The following is a 6,011-nucleotide window of genomic DNA, read 5'->3' on the forward strand; positions in this document are numbered from 1 at the left end:
AAACCAATTCAAGCGTCGATCCAACATTTCGATTCAAGTTTTTTACTAAGGCATTGAAACATTACAAAATATACACATTTCTTAAGGCAACGAACCGGAGCGACAAGCAGCACATAGTGTTAAAACTCGTACAAGGATGCTGGGCAGGAAGTCGATGAAGAAGCTGTCAAAATTTCACAAAAAAATTTTTTTTTGTGCGATCTGCGGTTGCGTAAAATGATACACCATGATCACATATGAGACCGTCAACGCACATGTCCCCAAAAGTGACTTCTGCTCTTTTTGAAGTCTCAAAATAACCCGAAAATGTTTCAGTAGAATTTGACGTCTTTCACCACACCCGCACTGTCTTAGAATAGTACGGAACCAATAATGGCAATAATAATAATGAAGATGTCTAATAAAGCAATGATTTCTTTTTTTCTTCTTTTATACAATGGAGAATACATTTACGTACTAGCCCAGTACACGTGCTATTAGTAGATGCCAAGCTACCACACGGGGTGTACTGGGGGTGTGTCGGGCTCTAATGGTGACGCAGCCATTAATACCGACTAAACTCCATTGGGCTTCGCCATTGTTCCCCTCAGGGACTACCTCTCGGTATTACTTCGGGGGGATGGCTGTACTTGATGTATTCATTCACTCTCGCTCACGCGTTGATACGTGCTGTATGAGGCTTACTTGGGTGCTCTCTGTATCGCACCTTGATTCACTCTCTAACACTCCACATGAGGCTGACTTTTGTGCTCACCTTTTTCGTTCCTTGCGAGGCTGACTTGTGTGCTCACCTTACTCATTCCTTGCTAGGTTTACTTTTGTGCTCGCCTCACCCATACCATGTGTGGCTGACTTGGATGCTCACCCTTTCACTCCTCTGCCACGCCACGAGGCATCGATAGCTAAGTCCCAACATACTACGGTACGACCCTCCCATCTTGGCATGAGGCAGTCCACATATACGCCTATACACTCGCTCTTCTGCCTTGCTTCGGGGTGGCTGGGTTTACCCCTTGCGTGGTTGCCTGTCGCTGCGCCAAACCTGCCTCAGCATGAACAGACCATTCACTCACTTTTCTGCGCTCGGCCTAATTTCGCTCCAACTAACCAATCACTAGTTAGTCGTGCCCGTCGTCTGTTGCTCCGTGCGTCAAATTCCCTGTAGACTACAGGCAATCTGGGTGGTTGCAATCGAGACTGCGTTCCACTTCTCCAACGATTGACATATCCGCTGAATAAGGGTATCAGGGGTTGTGTCCCAGCCGCAGACGTCAAGCATTGCTCTTCTTTCGACGTCGAAACGAGGACATACGAACAGTATGTGTTCGGCAGTTTCATCTACACCTGGGCAGTCAGGGCAGGCGGGGACCTTCGCGTGCCCGAACCTGTGGAGGTACTGTCGGAAACAGCCATGGCCTGACATGAATTGTGTCAGATGGAAATGAACTTCCCCATGGGGTCTGCCCACCCAGCTCTATATGTTAGGTATCAGCCGGTGGGTTCCTCTACCTTTCGAGGAGTTATCCCACTCACACTGCCATCTGGCGACCGAGGTCACCCTGGTGCGCTCGCGGGCTCCTCTATTTCCACGTAGCTCGAAACACTCCTCATCTTCCCGGATGACCAACCCGACTGGCATCATGCTCGCTATCACGCAGGATGCATTGTGTGATATCGTGCGGTAGGTAGATATCACTCTGAGGCACATCACGCAGTAGGTGCTCTCCAATTTCCGTAGGTAACTGGTTACCCTCAGTGCTCTTGACCATGACGGGCCGCCGTACCTGAGGATAGATACGGCAACGCCTGCCAGTAAACTACGTCTACTGGCGCACACCTTTGAGCTGTTGGACATCATCCTCGATAGTGCCGCAACAGCAGTCGATGCTCTCTTGCATGTATAGTCGACGTGGCTGCCGAATGCCAGCTTGTCGTCTATAATGACTCCGAGAGATTTCAGACTCCGCTGTGAGGTGATCACGACTTCTCCCACATGAATAACTGCATGTTGTGCCAACTTGCGGTTGTTGACGATAACTACCTCCGTCTTATGCTGAGCGAGCTCCAGGCCTCTCGCGCTCATCCATTCCTCGACCGTGTTGATCGTGTGTTCTACAGTTAGTTCTACCTCAGGGATTGACTCCCCATAGACCTCCAAGGTTACGTCATCGGCAAAACCGACGACCTTGACCCCAGGAGGGAACTTCAGTCTTAGAACCCCGTCATACATGAGGTTCCATAGCACCGGGCCTAGGATCGAGCCCTGCGGGACTCTGGCGATAATCGGAACCCTTTTCTGCATCGGTCTCGTATAGCGGTACGCGGTTCTGGAAGTAACTTTCCAGGATTCAGTACAGACCCACCGGTTGGCTAAGCCGGTGTAACGAGAGCGCTATGGCATCCCAGCTTGCGTTGTTGAATGCGTTCTTCACGTCAAGTGTCACTAACGTACAGTATCGAATGCCTCGCCTTTTTCGTTGGATCGCTATCTCGGCAGTCTTTATCACTGAGTTGATAGCGTCCGCCGTGGACTTACCCTTCCGAAAGCCAAACTGGTTGCTTGACAGGCCATCCGTACCTTCTGCGTACGGGGTTAGCCTGTTGAGGATAATCCTCTCAAGCAATTTGCCAGTCGTGCCGATCAGACAGATTGGTCTGTACGCCGATGGGTCGCCTAGCGGCTTCCCGGGCTTCGGCAACAACACCAATTTCTGCCTTTCCCATCTATCGGGGAAGCGGTACTCGTCAAGGCATCTCTGCATAGCTAGCCTGAACATGTTCGGGTTCGCTATGATCGCTGCCTTGAGAGCGCTGTTTGGAACTCCATCCGGCCCTGGAGCTTTGTTCATTGCTAGGGAATTAGCCACTGCGAGTAGTAGGAATTTGGCGAGTTACCGGAAGCATCATGAACCGTCATAGGTGACCAATGTGGTAAAAGCTGCTTTAATTGATTATTAGTGATCCAAACCCGCGAACTAGACTAATATTGAACCAGCTTCCGATTGATCGTTCATAATATTTACAAACGGGATGGAAAACAGTGTTGCTGAATATGTTCTGGCTACTTTTCATACAAATCATTTAATGCAAATAGAATAAAAGTCCTGAACGACGATATATCGTGTATTGATAAGTGAGGAGTGAATAAAAATTAAACTTTAATGCAGCAAGCATTGTAATTTCTTGGTTGAGGTGCGATCTTTGAGCTACAATTATTTTCAGCAATTGTTAAAAACACACAAATGGAATCTGACAACTATCAACGCCTTTTGTCTTTAGATTTGATACAGGGCCTAGTCGAGAAAATTAAGAAGAGTAAAAAGAACAACAGGCTTTTCTTTTAGGTAGCGCCATTGGGTTAGCCGAACCCAGTGTATTGGTGTAGCCAAGGGTTAAATTCAAAATTGTATTGGATTTGAACAATAGTGCACAAAGTTCGCTGCCATAGAGGCCAACCTTCAATACAATACAATGCTAATATCTTATATGGATCAATTATTTTGATTTTCCACGGTTATTTGATATTTACAATGATATATCGTTCTAACATGATATGAATAATGTTTTTTGAAAATTAACTTTAGCAAGTCTCGAACAAAGGTACCTTGCCTTGTCCCTCACGGCAAGTTTGCAGCTTTTGCTGTCTAGGTTTTATCGCATATGTTCGAGTGAGGGACTTAACGCTTATGGTTACTGGGGTACTTAGTGACAAAAATCCTAAATCGTATTTTTTAATATTCGTATATTCAAAAGTTTAAAACTTCTAAAAGGATTGCCTTTTTTATTCACATTTTAGCGCACAACAGAACCATTGTTGTGAATATTGTTAATTTTGAGGGTTATTAAATTTACGCGAGCAGAAACAGGTCGTAAAACGACAAGAATATCGGAAGAATCGCCCGGCTGTCACACATGTGCCTTGCCGTAACGGTTTATCGGTTAGACTTGGCGACAAGATCCAGTTCGTTCTTCTTCGTGATTTGGTACCAGTTGGACGAACCCTCAGCAGCATTATTCAACTCATCAGCCAATCATTCGGCAATAGTCTAGATTTTGCGGAATGCAGCCTCACGAGCACCGGTGCACAGAAGCCAGATAGCCTGGTTCACGCAACGCAGTGTGGAAACATCAACGGCCTGACGACGCACAGTACCGGCACGACCAATACGGGTCGAATATTTACGTGATACCAAGTTGATTATGGACTGCACCGCAATTTGCAGCGGATTTTCCTCGGTTAGCAGATGCATTATTTCGACTCGGACAGCTTCCAGTTTTTTGACGTGATTCTTGGTGTGCTTCTCCTTCACTGCGATATAATCCGATACGGAAATGTCCGAAATGTGGGTATCCAGCGACCGAACAGCTTGATGTCTGGGAGTACCGCGGACGAACTGTGCTTGATTGAATACCTGGGCCTGGACATTGTTGCCCTCAAAATTTTCAATCGCCTCAATCTACGACAAGAGTGTTATTTACGTTCTACATGTCAGTATTTGACAGTGGCCGGAAAGGTTTCCCATTGTTTTATACATCTTCTTCCCAAAATTTGCTAGCTCTTTTCTGAAAATGAACAACATAATACAAACATGTAGTATACACAAAACCTTTTGTGGGCTCTTGTCCATATTTTTCGTATCCCATGGGAATCTCGCATTTAATTCAACAACACGCCATTGCATCAAGATACTCAGTAAACACTTTGTCGTATTCGTTTACATGTAACACGCACAAAAGCACTTTATTCGCAGTATTAATTATATCAGCATTCAATAAAATGTTCGATGCAATTATTCCTTCCGTTTGATGCCTCATTTTTTACAATTTTAAGAATGTAGTTCAGTATGACATGGATGACAATCTAGTTGTCAATTCAAATGTCAAACAATATCATCTCGCATAAATGTGAACACTTTGACGTGATATCCATATCATCTCGGTATATCACGTGATATCAGCGCTAATGTGAACATAGTATTAATTTGCTCAGGAAATAAATTTCGTATATCACAGTTGTTTAATTCTCACTATCCCAACGGTGTCCATCGAATTGAGACAGTACAGCGCAGATTTGTTCGGTTCTCCCTTCGGCGATTGTCTTAGAACAACCCCCACCAGCTGCCAAGTTACGAAAGTCGTGGTTTGCTTATTGGACTCGATACATTGCAAGTGCGGCGGGACCTATCCCGTGCTATGACAATTTCGGTTATGTTGCACGACCGAGTTGACTGCCCCGAGATTCTCAGTGTGATAAATATTAACGTTCGCCCTCGAGCTCTTAGCACCCGCGCAGACGAGAGAAAGCAATAAATGTGTTAAGAAAGATAAAAACCACTTTTCTTTAAACTGGGTTCCACGGACGCACCGATCCAGCTTATATAGCTGGTTATCCTCACTGTCCGAACTATAGGCTGAGGAATGTGGCCTTGAGAATCTGACACAAAGCAAACCGAGACAAAACATAAAAGTCTAATTACACACTACAGAGAGATTTAAATACGCCTAACTGTCTGAGAGTTACGGTACGAATGAAGACTAGGAAGCAGTTCAGGTTCCGCAAAGGTCACGCCCTCAAAAAATAAAAATAAGAAACTTCTTAAAAATATGGAACATTATATAAGTCGACTGGTATGGCTTCGTTTAATGGTGAGAAGGCTTTCGACAATGTGTGGAACGAAAGACTTCTGTCTAAACTCTGCATAAACAATGTACACTATACCTACCTAAAATTATACGCAATTACATCCGTCCCAGGAAGAAGCCAATGCGCTAAGCATGTATTTTTCCTTGTATGTCATCATAGCCCAGGGATAGCATAAGAGTTTGTGCATTGGGCCGGAGTCCCAAGAGTTGCAGTTTCGAATTCTGCCTCTGGGGTGATTTCTTGCATTCGGTTAAGGGGGCCGGCGTCTGCTGTAATGTGATCAAACCGAAGGTTATTTTGGTTTACGATTTTGAAGGCAAGGTTACAATGGATCTTTTTTGTAATGTTAAAGTTTATTTATACATTG

At 45.0% G+C, this 6,011-nt stretch overlaps 1 pseudogene; it reads right to left on the reverse strand.

Annotated features, from left to right (window-relative positions):
- Positions 1 to 3,780: 3,780 nt before the first annotated feature.
- On the reverse strand, positions 3,781 to 4,860 carry LOC131689219 (small ribosomal subunit protein uS7-like; annotated as a pseudogene).
- Between the last annotated feature and the right edge of the window lie 1,151 nt (positions 4,861 to 6,011).

The sequence above is a fragment of the Topomyia yanbarensis genome, chromosome 3, assembly GCF_030247195.1.
Source record: "Topomyia yanbarensis strain Yona2022 chromosome 3, ASM3024719v1, whole genome shotgun sequence".
Taxonomy (NCBI): Eukaryota; Metazoa; Arthropoda; class Insecta; order Diptera; family Culicidae; genus Topomyia; species Topomyia yanbarensis.